General features: G+C 37.7%; 1 protein-coding gene across 1 annotated transcript in view; it reads left to right on the top strand.

Annotated features, from left to right (window-relative positions):
• CSMD1 (CUB and Sushi multiple domains 1) overlaps positions 1 to 20,177 on the top strand; it is a 1,016,474-nt gene that overhangs the window by 334,038 nt on the left and 662,259 nt on the right. The window lies entirely within an intron of this gene.

The raw sequence follows: 20,177 nt of genomic DNA, 5'->3' as shown, positions 1-20,177 counted from the left end.
TGTGAAAGTTATAGAGCGAATTGCTGACATTATCCTGGTGTTACATGAAAACCACCTCCCTGTAAGGAGCAACCTACCTTGTCTTGAAATAGAGCAAGCAATCTCAACTTCTTCTAGAAATTAAATCAAAGAGTTTTTATATATTCCTGAGACTTTTACTGCAGATATGAAGGAGCAGCAAGGCCCATCTGTGCCACAGGGCTGGCAGGGGTCTTAATGGCGAGGGCCCGGGGTGGCTGGATGGAGCTGCGGTGATGGGCTTGGGTCTAGGGCCAGGCTGGGATGTCGGCCCACAGCTCTGTGTGGGAGTCCTCTGCCCAAAGTCCCCAAGGGAAGGGGACAGCCCTTGGTGCGCTGTCTCTGAGTAGACCCTGAGACCCAGATGTCAGGCCTTCAGGAGAGGGGATGCTCTCAGGGCCCCTAAACTGAAACCTGGAACGTGTCACTTGTTGGGCAGCTTGCTGATAGGAAGGGTTGCACTCAGTGCCCATAACCAAGTTTAGCTGCTCTGAAGAGGTTTTGGATAAAATTCTTCACTGGAAATGCCCAGACTCCCTTACAACGGAAACTTCAAATCTCAGTAGTGTTAAATCACCTTTATCTCGGTGGGTGTGGGGATCGTTGCAAGAAAATACTTTGCCTGCACAACTCTCCCCTGAAGTACATTGATTCTACTACAGCTTTTATGACCAGCTTCTCTGTCCAGTTGTATTTCATTTGCACCCGAATATTTCAGAAATACTTTGCCCAAAAGGAGTCTGTATCTTTCATAAGGAGACCTTTGGTATACGGTATTATTAAAGACCATCAGAGATAGCAGAATTTTGATAAATCAAAATACTGGAAGAAAAATGCCCACTTGATTTCTAACAATTCTTTTTTTAGCAATTTTATTCCCTTGCAATTCATATTTGCTGGATTTATACATCTAGCCTGTATATAATTTGAATTTCAGACCCTGAGTTCTTTGACTAAGCACTTATGATTAAAGATATACATGAGTAGAAGTATGACACTAGATTGTGACTTATTTCTTCAAATAAAAGACAAACCAACCCATGAGGTTTCTAAATCTCATCTTATTTGATGCTGTTTTGAGAAAAAGTTTAGTAATTGGGAGATGCAAATTCTTAAAACCCCTTATTTTCAAATAAGCTATTCCATGCTGTTTAATTTTGCCAGTAATACCATTTCACATCTGACATCGAAATTCTGGAATTTTCAGATTTTGGGGAGTCACTTAAGACCAAGAAAAATATCTGTGCTGCTATCTCCTTGTGTCAGATACATTTTTTTTTTAACTGTCTACCACACTGCTTATGTTTTATAGGAATAGCTTTTGCAAAATGCATTTAATAAACTATTTTTTTATCTCTTAGTGAACACATTTTGAAGAGAGATTCAATGTGTAGTAATTCCTACAGTGTTATTAGTATACCTTTATTGCTTCAGCATTCAGCATCTGAAATAAGTTCCAACAAACTCTCAACTTATTTTTCCAACTGTCAGAAACCATGAAGATCTCTAATACCTGTAAATGCCACACATTGGAGATATTGGAGTGGCACTTAATAAATTGAAGTATTTTCGTTGGTTTCATAAAGACTTCTTATATCGTTGGGAGGTATATCACAGCCAGCCTTGGAACCACGTTAAAAATGTGGGTGAATGATGAAGGCAGATTGTGTTTGTCTCTTGAGATGTTACCCCTCACCTTGGCAAGCTCTTTATAAATGGAAAACTGGTTTAACAAAAAAGAGCTGCTGTGATTACTGAATGAACATAAAGCTTTCACTTCTCTGTCATTTAACAGCTGGCAGATTACAGAACTGCTTTTTGGGGAGAAAATTTAATAGGTTAGTATTAACAGACAGATACATTAAATCACTTTCTCTCCCAGGGTTTACGTGAAGCAAATTGATGTGCCAGGCTGTGCTTTAGAGGGACAGTGCAGTGAAAACTGGTTCTTTCAAACTTCAGAAACTCATACAAGGCCGTAGGCTGTTCAACAGGCTAAAATCTCCAGGCAACAGAGTTGTATGAAAGCATTGGGGAAAAAAGCCTATTTGATCTATGTAAGTCTCTTGAATTTGTGTAGATATGATCCTTGCTATCAGTACAGTGCAAATTTTATCCTTGCTTCACTGTTTCATATCCCGTGGCGTTGTACTTTTAACCGATTTTTAATTGTCTTTGTTTGTATATCCACGCAGATGAGGATTTTTAATTGTTGAAAACAAACCCTCAAAACTCCTCAGTCGTATGTGAGAAGGTTGTCCCATTCCATCAGAGGTGGCAGCAGAAATAAGTTCATGATTTCTCCACTGAAATAATTATTGTAAAGGGAAAGCTGATCTTCCTGGTCCTTCTTTCTATTTACTGTGGGGTGTATCATATCATTATTCAAAAGCAAAACAGGCGTGAAGTGCTCTCTGAGGGACAGCAAAGGGATAGGACAGTGATCACATAGTCGTCCAAAAGTTTAGTGTCCATCTACAATGGTGGTTGCTGATGTTCTTTCTCTTTCTTGACTGGGATGAGTGAGTGATCAATACTGTCCTAGTATCTTCATCTACACCAGGATATTAACCCTTGTCAGGACGTGGGCAGGAGCACTAACAGCCATCTATACTGTTCTTAGATGGATTGCAGCATGGGTTTTGTTTGGGCCAAGTGACACTTTCCCGAATGATTCATGGGAATGACTCAGAAGTTGGTAAAGCCTGTTGACTGTTCCAAACAGGCAATCTGGATGCAGCCATCCTGTTTTGCAGGCTCAGAAAGTGTAATAATAATGTGCCAGATGGCTTCAGTTCCGTTCAGTTTTAGTGTATAGTGTAGTCAGCATGTCTCCTTATCCTGATCTAGTGACTCACATGTATGTAAAGTCTCTGGAAGTGCAGCACGGTGCCCAGTGAAACACACAATCTTCTGGGGTTTCGAGTAGAAGAGATTTGGGTTGTTTTTTTTCAGATTTGGAGATCACCCTTACCCCCTTGAACACTTGTAGCACAGAAACAAACATTGAATTAATGAATTCTGGGACAATTTCAGTATTAAACTCTTTTCCTTTGCTTCCAGTAAATAATCTTTTAGACAAATAATAGCAGACAATCTCCTTTAGCTGCACATTGAACAAGTATTGTAGTAAAGTAAACTTTTCCTTTGATATGGCATCAGCCTCCCAGATGGCTTCATTGTTCAAATAGCCACGATACTAATTTGTCTGTCAAGATTGTGATAAAACTGAGGAGGAAGAAAATACCTTCTGGTGTTCCATATGCTGTTCTAAGCTTAGGGTTAAAATAGACAACTGCAACCAAAGTGGACAGAATGTCATATTACATAAAAACATTACAAAGAACTAGTGGGTTTCTTCTTTTATTTTATTTTTGTTTTATTTTTTTACCACATTGATGGTGTCAGAGTCCCAAAAGAATTACAGAAGTGGAGAACACATGGAAATTGTTTAGTAGTGTCTGTCTGCAAGTGTCAGTTATAGCCACCATCTCATAAGAAGAGCTAGATGAGAATCTAGTGTTACCTCTAGATCCAAATGGTCCTGAGAATTAGTCCTCTATAGAGTAAGTTTTGGTTAGACCATTACTGAACGTATGAACCATAAATTGGGCCAATACAGAATTCAGTGGGGTGGAGGATTTTGTTTGGGTGGACTCTGAAATGCCAGATGTGCAAAATAAGTTTGAGGATAAGTTTTAAGAAAAAGAAGGAAACTTGTGATTTTTAACTACAGGATAGGAAATCTTCACTCATTAAGAATCCTTGAGATCTAACGCAAATCAAATTCAAGTCTGAGAACCAAAGTGATTCAGAAACTTCAAGGGATTTTTCCATGAAATGTTTCAGAAGAACAGTCTTGAGAAATTTATCCACTCTCAGTTGTTGCTGCTCTCCAGTTCCTTACAACTTTATTACTTAGTAAACAACATTTATGGGTTTCACTCTCTGTCTCATTGTTCTTCCGGGAACAACCACAGGTCTTCATCACAAGATTGAACCCAGTATGACTCTAGTTGTGGTTTTTACTTATTCTTTCAGCTTTTTTTTTGTAGAAGCGTGAAATTGAACAAAACTACTGCCTATCCTTAGCTGCATGGCTACATTTTAAAACGAGAGATCTGCACAAGCAGTTAGCTTGCCTGGGAACTGAAGTTCAGAGCCAGGTTTGCACTGCTGTGTGCAGTAGGGTGCTGAACTGTACGGGCTGACTGCTGTCAGCCACTTACAGCACTGGGAGTGGGGATGTAAGTATAGAAAAGGCTGAGCTGGGTTATTTGCTAGGGTGAAGCGCTGTACTTATTTGGCTGTGGTGCCTTCTGGACTTCAACTATTCTCTCCATACTCACTCTATTTTGTGACAGCACAAGTGTGTTTGAAACTCTTCACACCCTACTCCATTGAATGATGGGGATGCCCCCTAACTTGGGTTTGAATCATTTCTATGCTGCCTCAAAGTTAATATAATAAAAGGCTCTCACCTCTCTTTTCAAGTAACTGTTTGTCCTCACATATGCATGCACATATTTGCTTGGTTTCTGTGGCACGTATAAAATAATAGCTGTGTGTAAATAATAATCTTTCTCCTCCAGAGTGATCTCAGGAATTTTTATTTTCAAAAGCTCTGACATTTGGGGTTTAATCGTCTTGTTTCCTTTTTCTGATTTGTGTATTTAATTAAAGGGATATCTTGCAACTTTGTCACTGATCTTCTTTTAATATAGCAAGGAAACAAAACAAAGCATTTCTAAGAAGCACAACAGTGTTTTAATTTAGGTTTGCGGTGGATTTAAGTCACTTTTTTCCCAAGACCCCTGCTTCCTTATCCCATCAGTACAGCAGGATTTTTAGCAGAGTATTCACATGTGATGAAAGTACAGGGATATCAGCTTGGCATAATTCAATCTTAAGGGCTTTTGAAGGAGCTTTTAAGGTTTTTCATGTCAAAACTGACTAATAAAAGAAACAAAACAAAAGAAAAACAACAAAGAAACACTTAAGGATGGATTTGGATGATGGGCCACAGGTCTTTTTTCTAGAAATAGCACATTTTGTCAGCTAAAAAATATTAACATGACTGAGATTCCAGAAGTTCTGAAGATGCCACTGCATTTTACTGAGAAAAAGTTCAGAAAAAAATAATAATTAAGCGAGTGTTTATTTAGCCCCTAAAATTTGCATTTTCTGATTAATTAGGATGCCACAAATAACATTATATCAAATTTCATATGTAGGATTATGCTATTCTTTCCTTATACTTTTCTCCTCCTGTTTGTGCAAGAGTTCTTTTACCAGATATTTATTCTAACTACTGTGCAAAGAAGTTACCTTATAGGAAGCAGGTGTCATTAAGAAACTTTAGATCATGGTTTCATAATGTGGTTCATTTTGGTATCTGAACTTGTTTTCTTCTTGCTGTTCTTCATACTTACTCCCACACTGCAGCTAACCAACATCTCAGCTGCAGAGTCATCTATATATTTTTTCCCCTCAAGCTGGATTGTTAAGCGCTCCAGCTTAAACATCCTGCCAAACATGCATTTACACGTGTGTATGAGGAATTTTTTTTGCTTTCAAAGCCAGAACAGTTGTCTGCACTTCTTCATAGATCGGCTGTGTAAACCACTGTAAGAATCAAGACGACAACACAAGGCAGCACTGAAATAAGCAACTGAAAAAAAGCAGCAGAAATTCATATTATTGTGTTGTAAACAAAGGTTTGGTGGCAGAATTTTCTGTTTTAAAGAGCACTCCATCTGCCTCACCTTGGCTGATAAAATAGAAAATCTGTGTTACATGTTATGAGACACCGATGTATGAAAACAATTAATTTGGAAATCCTTTCTTCATGAAAGCTTATAAACTCTTACCTCACTAAACTCACATTAAAATCGATATTTTTATCAAAGTTATGTCAACTTTCACAGAGTATGTCTGTGGAGTGCAAAATACTTCTCTGCTTCATTGAGGTCCATGAAACACTGCACATTGAAATGTATATTACCTGAGGACTTCCCAGGTAGCACGCTAAATATGAATCTCCTATAGCTAAAGTTTTTGAGATAGTAGGCTCTTCTCCTGCCTTTATACTGCTGTTTTTCCATATTACCGAAGCAGGAAGTAAGTTATTTGACACCCTTGTTGACGTATGAGCCTGGAAATGCCAACCAGACAAAAGCCTTCACAACTCAAATAACTTTCTGATGCCATTTTTAAGAACAAATGGAGGAAAAATTGAAAAAGGCACTACTACATTTCTGTTATCACAAGCACTTCTAACAACAGCAACAAAATTAAGTATTGAATTGGGAGAGGAAAAAAACCCTCACTGTTCCTGCAGGAAACTTGAAGGACAAAGACTGCAGGGGATTGAGAACTGCAATGCTATCATCCATGGTTTTTAACCATATGTGCTCCTGGCATGGTTTTGACCTGTGTCCAAGACAATTCTTAGTGTTGAACAGGGAACAGGACAGGAAAGAACCTTTTTTCCAGCTACCATACATATAAAAGCTGAGAAGAAAAAATTAGTTACATAGCTATGACTTTTGCAGTGCCTCTTCTCTTCAGGACCTAAGCACAAGCTCTAATTCCTTCTATTTTCAGTTACAAGTGTAGACAAGAGGCTTGTATGTCATACTGAGTTCCTGTTAAAAATTTGTCTCATGTTTATCTGTAAGCAAGATGAAGTTTGAAGACTCGGATGGCAATGGAGTCGCACTTATCAAAGCATTAAGGGCAAGAGAATTGTGGAAAGTTAGTGAGACCCTACAGTCCAGCTTTGCTAAAAGCCACCATAGTGGCAGAAGTGGGGGAGTACCTGAAGCAGAGCAGAATCACAGAATCACAGAATCACAGAGTGTTCAGGGTTGGAAGGGACCTCTGGAGATCATCTACTCAAACCCCACCGCCAGAGCAGGGTCACCTACAACAGGTTGCACAGGATGGCATCCAGGAGGGTTTTGAATGTCTCCAGAGTGGGAGACTCCACAACCTCTCCAGGAAGCCCATTCCAGTGCTCCACTACTCTCAAAGTAAAGAAGTTCCTTCTCATGTTAAGATGGAACTTCCTATGTTCCAACTTGTGCCCATTACCTCTTATCCTATCACTGGGCAGCACCGAAAAAAAGACTGGTCTCGTACCCCTGGCACCCTCCCTTTAAGTATTTGTGAGCATTAATAAGATCCCCCCTCAGTCTTCTTTTCTCTAGACTAAAGAGACCCAAGTCCCTCAACCTTTCCTCATATGAGAGATGTTCTAATCCCCCTAATCATCTTTGTAGCCCTTTGCTGGACCCTCTCCAGCAGATCCCTGGGGATCTTGAACTGGGGAGCCCAGAACTGGACGCAGTACTCCAGATGTGGCCTCACTGGGGCAGAGGAGAGGGGAAGGATGCCCTCCCTCGACCTGCTGGCCACATTCTTCTTGATGCACCCCAGGATGCCATTGGCCTTCTTGACCGCCAGGGCACATTGCTGGCTTGTGGTTATCCTGTTGTCCATCAGGACTCCCAGATAGCACTCCTAGTGCTGGGGCAATTTGTTCTTGGGGCTTATCTGTAACCTCAAAAACCAGTAAATCGGTGTATATGAAAGAAAGAAAAACGAAAAAGGAAACAAGTGTTTTTTGAAGGAATACTGCCTTATTTAGTAATAACGAGCTGCAGATATGATGGCAAGCTGGTGATAGCTGAAGACAAGTTTCTGTTAAATAAACAGTAGCGTTATCTATTACTGAAGCTGATTTTTTCCGAATTTAATCTGCTGTTACTTCCTTTCTTGTCTCTCAGTAGCATAAGGTATTCCCTGACCTGTAAGTACTTAGCCTTGAGAATAGAAAAGTGGTACATAGAAGGCATTCTACAGTTTGTATTTATCAAATAATATGTGGCATTGGGGATTTTTTGTTAAGCTTTATCTGTTCAGAGTTAAAGAATCTTTCTTCTTGAATGTATTTTGCTGAAACACAAAGCATTTTTATTATATTTAATAAACATAATTTCAAGTTCACATAGGATATTTGGTACATGATTACAACTTTATAACTTAAAGAAGGGTAAGTTCATGCCTTATTCTGTTAAAATTATTGTCCTTACCTAGTATAGCAAGTCTTAGGAGTTCAAAATACAATTTAATTTAGTAGCAACAATCATTGCAGAGAATGTTGGGAGCAATAGAGAGAATATCTATTTGTGAAATCTGTCTCAAACAGTTTTTTTCAGAATTCATCTGTACAGTTATAGTATGTATTCTGGTGTCCTGCTGCCATTAAGTGTAAGCTTGTTCTCTTGCCTTAGTAAGATAATTCTCAATATTGGTCAGAGAGATTCTTGTTTCGAGGGGTTTCCAGGAAAAAAGTAGTATTGGGAAAAAATAGGCTTCAGATTACTAGATGTATAAAATTTATTTATACTTGGGTAAGATATGTAAACCTTTTCATGCCCCACTGCTTTTTTAATTTTAACAAGAATATAAAAATCTTGATAGTGCAATATATTTTGTTTAACTGTATGAGTATAAGATAATAGTATCTTGATACGTTTGTCTTCCATCTTGAAGGAAGTGTGCTTTTCCACATAAAATCAGAAGACAATTAACTTTTGCGTTCTCTGTCAAAATCAATTTTAAGTGTGTCAATGAAAAGAAATGTCAGACCCAAATGTCTGTGTGTTGGCAAGTTGACAGGACAGGAGGTGTGCAAGTGGGTCTCTTAGACCTTATGTCTTCAGTTACGTCAGACAGATGAGGAAGCATCTGCAGTCCATGGTTAGACTCCTTAAGACACAGGGAGTTATTTTTATTTAGAATTGTTTTGTAAATTAAGGTCACCTTCAGACTAGTCCTATTTCCCCCAGTCTCCTCTCTCTATGTGACTGTTTGGAAACTGTCCCATAGTTTCACGTTTTGCTTGGAATGATGCTCTTTTTCAACCTGCTTGTAATTGTGATTCGTTCACGCGCTTTCATTTCTGTCGCAACCCTGCCTTCAGCTTGTATAATATTTCTTATGACCTGGTGTTTGCCTTCCAGTGGCTTCATAGTGACTGCTTTTTAATCTTCATTTCTCAGATTAAAGCTGTAAAAATCTTCCAATATCCTCTTAAAAGCTCTCCAGTCCCTTGATCACTTTAGTAGCCCTGCTCTGCATTTGCTTCAGATTGAATTACTCTTATTTGAACACAGGTAATCAGATTTGTATGCAGGCCTCCAGATACGGTCTTGGCAGTTTCTTGTACTTATCTTTCTGTTTGATAAGTACCTTGTTTAACACACAGAGATATTGGTTTTTTTACCTTCATATCCTGTGGGCTTTCAAGCACAGGATGGATTTGATTTTTATGAGTTGAGTGAAGGTCTTTTGTCTAATGGGATTCTCAAAAGTGGTCTGGTTAAAAAGGTACTTGCTTGGTTTTATTTGTTATCATACATGAGGTGGTGAGCTAGAGGTAGTCTTCCAATTACATTCTTTATGTTGACAGTTTGGAAGTACCACTGAGGAAGGATAGTTGAGAAAACAGGAGTTCCTTCATTGCCAAAAGGTCATCATGATTTTTCTCAGAAGGAGAAGGGCAGATACTGCACATACTTGTAATGATTGTACTGAAAACCTGGAAGACAGACCATAGAATATGCTGAACTTTTTGGAGGAGGTGGAAAAGCGTGTTTTTGATCATTTTAAGAATATGACTAATGACTTTTGATCTCTGGTAGCTGCCAAAGTTTCCATTTATAAATTTTGCACAGCCTCAGATGCTTTTTATAGCCTCGTCCTGGACTGTCATGCTCCACTCATTCTTCTCCTGTTTCAAGAAAAGAGAACTAAAATCTAGAAATATTGCTCACTGATCTCAGCTAATCTAGGAAAGCGTACATCTGAGGCAAAATAAGTATGAGGAAATAGAAAGTTTTAGCTTTAACTTCAGAGTGCCTTTGCACTGGAATTGTTTGTACAATATTGACTTTTATGGTCTTACAACCAACGGCAAGACATTTATTACATACTTTATAATAAAAGTAAACACACTAAAAATAAAATCCATCAATCTTTTCTTATTACCTGCACAAGAAAATTAAAATATCAATCTCAATGTGGAAGATGTATTAGAGTTTTAAAGTTGCTGCATACTCCCAAATGATTTTCATAGCTGTGCAATCCAATATAATTTTGCACATCCTTAGAGATGGACAGACACAGTTGGGTAAATGCTTGTAAAACAAGAAAGCTGTAGCTTTCAAAAGTGATATAATCCAAGTATCTTATCTAGAAAATATTGCAGTGATTTATGAGTGCACAAATACAGAAACGGACATGTAACAGGGAACAGATTTCCTCTTATCCTTGGATTCTATGAAAATACAGGTTTCTACTTGCTCAGCTAACAATCATAAACATAATAACATTATTTCTGTACGCCAATAAATAAGGCTGTGGTTTTTTTGGTTGGTTGGTTGTGTTTTTTAAGAAAAAAAATTCCAAGTAGGCTCAACAAAGACAGTCTGAATAAAAAAGTTGCCAACAGATAAATAATGGGTCATGTTTTGTGCTTCAGTATGTATGTTTCTATGCCATGTAGGTTCTTGAATGCTGCATTTGGCACCTTGAGGTGTAAATATGGTGTAATTATCAGATGCTCCATGAACTTGCACTTTGTATGGTTTGATTTCTGTGAGTGAATTCTTCCTTCCCCTAGAGTAAACCAAATGAAATCGATTAATTTTTGATTAAATAATTTTTAAGAAGGATGTAAACATCCGATGTTAGATAGCTCACAGACTAAAGCTTTCAAGATTAGTTGTGTGTCTGTGTGGGTGTGTATATGTGCATATATGTAACTTGGAGGTTGGGAAAAAATTCCTCATTTCATTTTGGGAGGAATAAATGTGAAAATTCTATCCATATTTCTCTTTCTCTCTCTCTTTTTTTTTTTTTTTTTAAATCACACAAATAGATAAATTGTCAGCTTAGATCGATGTCTTGGGTGAGATTTGCATTTTGACATACCAGCTTCTGGAAGAGGTTTTGAAGAAGTCCTGTGATCTTTTATTAAGAAAAAACCTAAAACTAGAGGCATTAAAATTGAAGATTTCCTGTTTTGATCTAATGTGCATATGTGTGTCTGTACATACAATATATATAAGCTAAAATAAATAGACTAAAAATAGAGTGTTCGCAGAAGCTTTTATTAAATATCATAACAAAACTATTATATAGAGTAAAAATTAATGTAGTGATAGTACCAATGGAGAGTAATTGTTGGATTACACTTCCTGTGGGAGCCATTTCTTTTAGCTATTATTTTTCTTACTATGTGATTTCACATTATCTTTATTATACTGGCGGCTTTTTAAATATCAGAAATTAAAAATAAAATTATTTTATTTTTATTATTTCTACAGAACCCAGGGCCCTAACTGTGGACCAATACTCGATATTACATTAGATATTACCATTTTGTCTGTGCTTGCATAATCTGTGCTCCAGAAGCATAATCAAAGTCAAGAGTAAACTTGACGCTCAGGTTTATAAAAATTAGGGAAAAAGTTATGATCAGATTAACTAGTGCTAGCTGACAGTGATTCTAAAGGTGCTTGTTTGTCAGCAAACTTCTTGAAGATAGCAGCATAGACTGATTTAAATTGGGAAGGGTCTCTGGTGTTTCTTTGATTAACACCCACTCAACCCCCCAAAGAACAGCCAGGTTAGATGAGATTGCATAGAGCCTTGTCCTGTCATGATTTGGATATTTCCAAGGACATATTTCACAATCTCTCTGGGCAGCTTACTTCAATCCTTGGCTGCTCTCAAGTTGGAAAAAAAAAAACCCAAACATACTAAGTTCTAAATGCAATTTCCTTTGTTGCAACTTGCATCCATTGCATCCCATGTTGTCACAGTGGGCTTTTAAGAAAAGTCCTCTGGACTCTTTCCCATTAGGTATTTGGAGACAGTATTAAGATTCCCTCTTTCCAAAGCAGTCTTTTCTCCAGGCTGAACAAGCCCAGCTCCCTCAGCCTCCCATCACAGGACAAGTGCCCGGGACCCTGACCATTGTGGTGGCCCTCCGCTAAACCTGGTTTGTTAATGTTCTCCTTGTACTGTAAAGCCCCAGATGTGACACAGAACTCCAGACTCACAGGCAGAATATAGAGGGGAAGAATAATTTCCCTTGGTCTGCTGGCTGCTCTTTTACGCTTCTGAAGTTTGGGGTGCAGTTGGTTGTCTTTGCCACCAGAGCACATTGCTGCCAGGGCCCCTCCTGCCAGACTGCTTCCCAGCCAGCTGGTGCCGCTCTGTACGGTTGCATGGTGTTATGCTGTCCTGGGGGCAAAACTTTGCAATTGCCTTTGTGGTATTTCATGATATTTGTGTTACAATGTTTCAAAGGGATCTCAACAGCCTGGAGAATAGTAGTTCTGCCCTTCAATGTATGGACTGCCCCCTGGTTTGGTGTCATCCTGAAGTCAAGGAGGGTTCATTCCATCTCCCATTGCAATAAAAGGTGTTAAAGAGTATCAGCTCCATTATGAATCCTTGGGGAATCGGCAATCAACCAACTGCCACTTAAGCTCTTTACTGGTGGTCACAACACTCTGAGCTTTACAGTCCAGCCAATTTTCCTCCTGCCTTACAGGCCGATTATCCATTTCATGCTCCACTGGACCTTTTACAAGACTACTATGGAGAGCCTTGTCAAAGGCCTCTCTGAAGTCATAGAATCATAGAATCATAGAATGGTTTAGGTTGGAAAGGACCTTGAAGATCTTTGAGTTCCAACCTCCCTGCCATGGGCAGGGACACCTCTGACTAGACCAGGTTGCCCAAGGCCACGTCCAGCCTGGCCTTGAACACCTCCAGGGATGGGGCCTCAACAACCTCTCTGGGCAACATGTACAGTCACAGTACACAACATCCCCTGCTCTCCTCTAGTCCTCTAAGACAGTAATATCTTCACATAAGGCAATCAGATCAGTCAGGCAAGATTCACCTTTAGCGACTCCATGTTGGCTCTTCCAGCCTTCTGTTGAACTGGAGGTTAAAATCTGGAAAAGATACTCAGATGCTGAGGCCCACCACTGTTAAAGTACAAAAGGGGTTGTTACTGGGCCCAGTACTGTTTAACGTTTTCATTAATGACTGGGACAAGAGAGTGCGTGCTTAGCAAGTTACCAGGTAATACAAAACTCGGAGGACTGGCTGATATACCAGATGTTTGGGCTGCCATTCAAAGGGATCTTGACAGGATGGAGAAACAGGCAAACAGAAATCTCATAGAGCTCAACGAAGAGAAATCTGAAGTCTCGCACCTGGGAATGAATAATCCCAGGCACCAGTAACAGATGAGTCTGACCAGCTAGAAGGCAGCTCTGCAGAGAAGAACCCGGGGATTCTAGTGGACAACTTGTTGACCATGGGTCAGCAATATGCCCTTGCGGCAAAGACGACCATTATGCAGAGTGCTGCCAGCAGGTTAAGGGAGATGATTGCTCACTTTTGCTCAGCACTGGTGAGACCACACCTGAAATGGTGTGTCCAGTTCTGGGCTCCCCAGTGCAAGACAGAGACGTGGATATACTGAAGTGAGTCCAGCAAAGGACCACAGAGATGGTTAAGGGCTTGGCACATTTGACCTGAAGAGAGACAGACAGAGATCTGGGATTGTTCAACCTGGAGAAGAGAAGGCTCAGGGGAATTTTACTGAGGTGTATAAATTCTCTTCTGGGGAGGGGTAAAGATGATGTAGCCGGACTCTTGCCAGTGGTGGCTACAAGCAGGATGAGAAGCAACAGACACAAAGTGAAATACAGAAAATTCCATTTAAACGTAAGAAAAAGCTTTTTTGATTATTTATTTATTTCTTCTGTGAGGTTGATCAAACACTGCAAAATGTTGCCCAGAGAGCCTGTGGAGGCTCCATCTCTGAGATACTCAAACCGAAACAGACATGATCTGGGAAACCTGCTCTAGCTTCTTTGTCTCATTTGCTTTCCAAAGTGTCATATCCAGGAAAGGAGATTTGTAGGCCATGACGGTTTTGAGAATAAAGAAGAATTTTGCAAAGGGTAGGGCTGTGCAGTTTCTGTTATGGTACTGTCCTCTAACAAATGACCTACATGCATCCTACAGTGTTCTATACTAATGTGGAAAACAGCACTGGTAGATCAATTAACTATTCATTGTACATAGCTCCTGGAAATAGAAAGGACAAAGTTGTTTAATAAGTTGACAGTGAAATATTACATGATTGTCAATTGATTCAATATTTGGAATTATTTAAAAAAGGTCAAAATGTACTGTAATGGAGTGTAATATAAGACATTAGAAACTTAAAAAAATCAAATATATTGATTTTGTAGTCTTTTTCTAGGTAAAAATGGCAAGTACCATTCTACAAAATTATTTAGAATTAATTTTTCAAAGCAAATTTCATTACTTACACCTTAGAAAAAAGCATTACATTTCCACAACAGATCTATTAAAGAAAATACTTTTACACGTATATACATATAGATCTCTTTCTAAGTCCATGTTTTGTGCAGTATAGCACTATTAGTTTGGTAGATTGAAAGGTTATTTTTTTTTTTCCCCTGAGTTCCTTTTCAAATGAAGCTTGTATTCTGAGTTGGAGCAGAAACTTTAGTTTCAGTGCCATTCTTGCAAGAAAATCTAGCGATATTTCCTCTCCTATTTGTTAGCATATTTTGCTCTGTTTTCATAATGAGTATAGCTATTACCCTCCTCAAAACGTATTTTCTTCTGTGACTCTGGAAATACAGTTGTATGTATATCTTCTATTTATGTGTGAAACTGCAAAGTGCCACACTTACTGTAGCCATGTGGACAGGGTATCATGGGCTGTCACACCTATTAAACATCTTGACATACGCCCTGAAATTTTCTGTAACCCTAATTTTCTCCACAGAGGTTCAGAAATTCCTCCCAGTGTTGTAATTCCAAAGCTGCCAACTGTATCCAGGGTCTCTCTGTCTTCCTCCTAGCTTACGCTTTTTGCTTTGTGTGTGGTTTTGCCCGCGGCCACCAATATAAGAAGGTAATTTTAGGAAACATGTAGGGGGCTGTAGTAGAGGGACTATGGAACAGCAAAAAGTAGGCAAGTTTGCATTTGGCTGAACTTAGGTGCAACCCAGAAACTTTTCCAGTTGTTTCAGGAAGAACATGAAAAAGAAATAACATGTATCCCTGTACAGTCTTGTAAAGCTATTGCAATAAGTGAAGGAGAAACACGCACCTTGCTCCGTCTTGCTTTCCTCTTTCCCCTTACTATTTTGCTTGATTCGAATTAAGCTGCTTTCTGCATTGTTGCTGTCAAGTTCCAACTACCATGTGTGTCACTGGCCTATAAAAGCAGAGCAACTGATTCACAGAAGGGTGAAACTGTTTCCCTTAACTGACATAAGCAGTGTGAGCTTTTTGATATCAAGGCCTCAAGGCGGTCTTTGCAATCTAGTTTATGATCGTGACATCTGAGGGGGGAAAACAATAATCCATGATGTTCTCCTGAAGTCATTGTCAGGTTGAGCCTCTGAAGAGTTCTTTCAGTGAAAGTTGGGAAGCTAATTTTCATAGTGTTTTACTTGATTTCAAATCTACATGTGTTACTCATATAAAAATTAATAGGAGTTGGGCTGCCAAAGACTTCAAAATCTTCAGAATTTATTAGAAAGCATATTTTTTTAAGTTGATCTTTTAAACCAAGGTACAAAAAGGAAAATCATCTTACCAAAACAAGACATTACATTGTCAGTAGTTGTCATGATGTCATGATGGATTTGAAGTAAACATGGGAAAAACATATAGGCATTGCTTATTGCATATTTAAAGACTCTTGCATTGTAGTGTGATGACATAGTAAGAAAACTAGATAATATAATGAATAATAAAATAAAATAGGATAAATGCTCTCATATATAAAATAAATACTAGAACAAAATAATAATTCAAAATTTTATTCGGTTCAATGACAGCTACCATTTAGATTTTGTTTTTTCATTATGAACCACTGCTGTCTGATTTTAGATGATTTCTGTTATGATAAATCAGAAAGGGGTAGATGACAAAATCTAATATATCCAACAAAATGAAGGAAACTTCATTTTGGAAACATAAGGGAAGGCAAAGGATTACTATGTCTAGGGTGCTGTGAATATGCTTTCAAGTGGCCGGTATTGCAAATAAATATGGAGTTTAGCTTCAGGAAGAGTATTGGAAAGGCTGTGTAAATAAATAATCTGATACAGGCCATATGTGAATGAATAATTTGTTAAATATTAGTTTATTTAACAACCTTTAATTGATTATTCATATATCACCAAAAATGGTGTGATTTCTCTACTACGTTTTACAGTCCTGCTGTGGTGTAGCCTTTTGCCACTGTCTGATAATGAATATTAGTGTTATGTTTTAGCATGTAGATTACGATGCTTTGAATACTTTTCTAAAAAATAAATACATAATGTGCATAGTTAATTTAAAGAGTGAATTAAAACCTTTGGCATGTTATCTAATTACTAAATTGTATTATATATTTTGATCATGTGCGTTTGTCAAACAGTTCTGCTGTCTAGGAAGATGCAGGCAGTGTACAAGGAAGGCCTATCTTTTAGCTTTCATTTCATGAATAAATCTTACTGCACAGTGCTCCAGGTAGAGCTGTGCTAAGAAGTGAAGTCCGCACAGCTTCTTATGTCTGTCATAATGGTGATGATAGACTCTTGAGGAGGAAATCTTAGGAGGCAAATCTGGCTGGCTATCCCATGTACATGTTTTTGCTTTTAAAATACTGAGATAAACCGATTCCTTTCCAAACACTTTTTTTTTTTTTTTTTTCAAACCTGGGAAGGACTTGAATGAAGAAAAATGAGATAAAGCATGCTATCTGAGAACACTCTAATGTTAGGTCAATATAAAAAAATCCATTACCTTCAGTGCTTCTGTGTAGTATAGTTTATAATTGCTCTCAATACACAGTGAACATCAAATTATTTCATGAATCAAACATCTTGATAATGAAAGGTGCTGTGACACTGATGATTCTACCAGCTTCCTCCAGGAAGTGACTGCAGATTCTCAATCCTATTGAGAGTAGACCTCAGTAATGCTACAGCAAAATATGGGTCTTTTACCAAAAACTTGGCAATGAAGTTAAAGCTTGATGGACATGTATAACCTTTGCATATGATAGCTTTGGTCAGCTAGAACTCTCATAATCCAAAGATTAAACTATTTTGGTTACTGTTAGGAACCTTAAAAGGATAATTCATTTTACGTCCAGACTAGAAGCAGTAAGGCCTGTGCAGATGAAATTGTGCTGCTACCTCAATACACTTCAATCAAAATTTTAGAAAAGCACATAAAAAATGTAGTTGAATGCTTGATCCTGACAAGTGGTGAAATCCTGTACCTATTACATGTTTTATTGAACATGGCTGTCATTCTCAGATGACTCATCTTTTACTGGTTTTTAGGAGGCTGTGGTAAAATGCGTGCCAGTTTCAGGATGCCATGTCCCATTTTTTCTGGGGTTCTTGGCAGATGTAGTTGTAAGAAGAGGCAGAAAAATATCATACTGTAGGGGACCTTGGTTACAGATATAGAAGACTGATTTGCTGCAATATAGTTTCAACAGTTAGGCAATGCCAGTTGTTATGTATATGGTAAATGTAGATTTGCTGTGATGTGTTTTCCTTGGCGATGTAGTTTATCTGAAATGATGGTATCTTTGAATAATGTTTTGTTTTGTTTTGTTTTGTTTTTTTTTCTGGATAGCACACCCACTCATCAAAATAAATGCTGAGTTTTGGATTGTATAAATATTGTTGTATACACCAAATCTTATGATGAAACTGCTTCATATTACAGTGTTTTGTAAAAATGTTTTGATTTGAAAATAACAGAAAGAGAGATTCTTGTTTCAAAGGCAGGTGTTCTCCTTTGCCAAAGCATGTAACAGATTTTTAATTGTTTGCCTTGTCTTACAAAATTACCTCTATTAGCCTACCATGACCAAAGCAGCAAAAAGGGGAAAAATTGCCAAGAGAGAGGCAGCATTTTTAGTAGTGCTATAAAACATATAATAGCTTATAGCAATATATACTGTATCATATAATGGATCATTGTTGCCAACTTTTTAGAATGTAAATTACTATCTTTATTTTATTCCAATTTTTCTGATATCTTAAAATCACTTTCTTTAGTTTATTTTGTATGTATTCATTCTCATGTATGTAAATCCAACACAGACTCTCTTTCCAGTGTTCATGAGCACATCCAAATAAATATCCTATTCTATTAAGGCTGCTGAAACAGCACAAATGAGGTCGACTATCATATTGTTTGCTTCTAGCTCATTCAGCAACCTTAAGTAGTTCCTGTAATGCACAGAAATCTTGGATCTCTGATCAGCAAAATTGGTAAAACATTCATCTAACTCATCATTTATTAGAGCATTATGTGGCTTTTGTTACCTTGTTAATATTTGTAGAAAATTTGGGGATTTTTCTCATAAAAGAATGTTGTAAATGAAAGTGTTCTCTCTTAATTTTTTTTAGCTTTATGTTCTTTCGCCTTTTTGAAATTTTCCTGTATAATTTGGGTTGTAACTTAAGTGTAACTATGATCATTTAAATGCCAGTGTGACTAACTGTTTGAGTAATGAATTAAAGGTGTGCATTCAATAGTTGAACTTACATGGTATTATGGGGCTTAATTAGCATTGATATATTGATATAATGCTTTACAACACTCTGAGGGTGTGCATGTGTTGTGTAATTAATCCTCTCAACAGGCAGGTTAGTGAGGTTAGTATAGTTATGTTGATTCTGCAGACAGGTAGAGTAAGGAAAGACAGAAATATGGGATGAAAGAATTTATACATGAAACATGCGGTTTCTGAAATGATACCTGAATTACATGTGAACTTTTCAGACCACCATTTCTTTGATGAACATATTTATCTTTTGTGCTCTGCTCATAACATATTTCAGCTTCCTGCACTTATTTGTTCTGCTCTAAAGGAAATTAAACAATTTTAATTTGTACTGCTTCAATGAAAGAAATGGCATACCATTAATAACTTTCAAATGAGATTGAGAACAAAAACAATTCCATTTTCCTCCTCCCCAACAGACGCTTTTGCTTTTCCTAGGTGGAGCAGTATCATCTTTAAACTGATAACTAGTTAAGACAATCTCTTCCAAAGAAATAATGCTTACAAAATTGGTTTCTGCAATAAAAAAGAAAATCAGTATGTCCATTCATATCAGCCCAATGTCACTGCTTAGTCATTGTTTCCTTCATATTTTCTGTTTCTAATAACAAAGGTTGACTTAATTTATATATTGGAACCTGGAGTAATTTGAAAATAAGCAGAAAATAAAACTTATTTAATGTACTTTAGACTTTAATTTACTGTCAGTGACCAGTTAATTATTGGATTCCTTTAAATTACTATTCTATCAACTAAAATGAAAGCTACATAAAATGTCTTCTACTGCCTGGATCCATAATGATGTTGCATGAACATTTTTGCAATATTTTGCACTCTACAACAAAGGAGGTTGTAGTGAGGTTGCGATCGGTCTCTTCTCCCAAGTAACAAGTGATACAAGAGGAAATGGTCTCAGGTTGCACCAGGGGACGTTTAGATTGGATATTAGGAACAAATTCTTCACCAAAAGATTTATCAAATATTGGAACGGGCTGCCCAGAGAAGTGATTGAATTGTCATCCCTGGTGGTATTTAGAAGGCGGGTAGATGTGGTACTCAGGGACATGGTTTAGTGGTGGTTTTAGCAGTGTTAGGTTGATGATTGGACTCGATGATCTTCAAGGTCCTTTCCAACCTAGACAATTCTATGATTTACAAAAAAGAATTAAATAAAAACTTCATTCAGAGTTTTGGGAGTGTTATGATTTGAAGAACCCACAACATTTTATTGTCGTTTAGAGAATTATTCTATCACCTGATGACCTCTCCTCACCAGGGAAGGGGAATCAGGGAAAAAACAAGGAAATCCCTGGGTTGAAATATGAACAGGTTTAAAAGAATAATAATAAATAGTTAACATTAATAATACTAAAGAACCAGTATTGATCCCGATACCAATATAAAATATACAAGGATTATACTCAGCCAATTATAT

The sequence above is a fragment of the Charadrius vociferus genome, unplaced genomic scaffold (genome assembly GCF_000708025.1).
Source record: "Charadrius vociferus isolate BGI_N301 unplaced genomic scaffold, ASM70802v2 scaffold345, whole genome shotgun sequence".
NCBI classification, from domain to species: Eukaryota; Metazoa; Chordata; class Aves; order Charadriiformes; family Charadriidae; genus Charadrius; species Charadrius vociferus.
The sequence above is the reverse complement of the archived record's forward strand: the minus strand, read 5'-3'. Positions and strand labels throughout refer to the sequence as shown.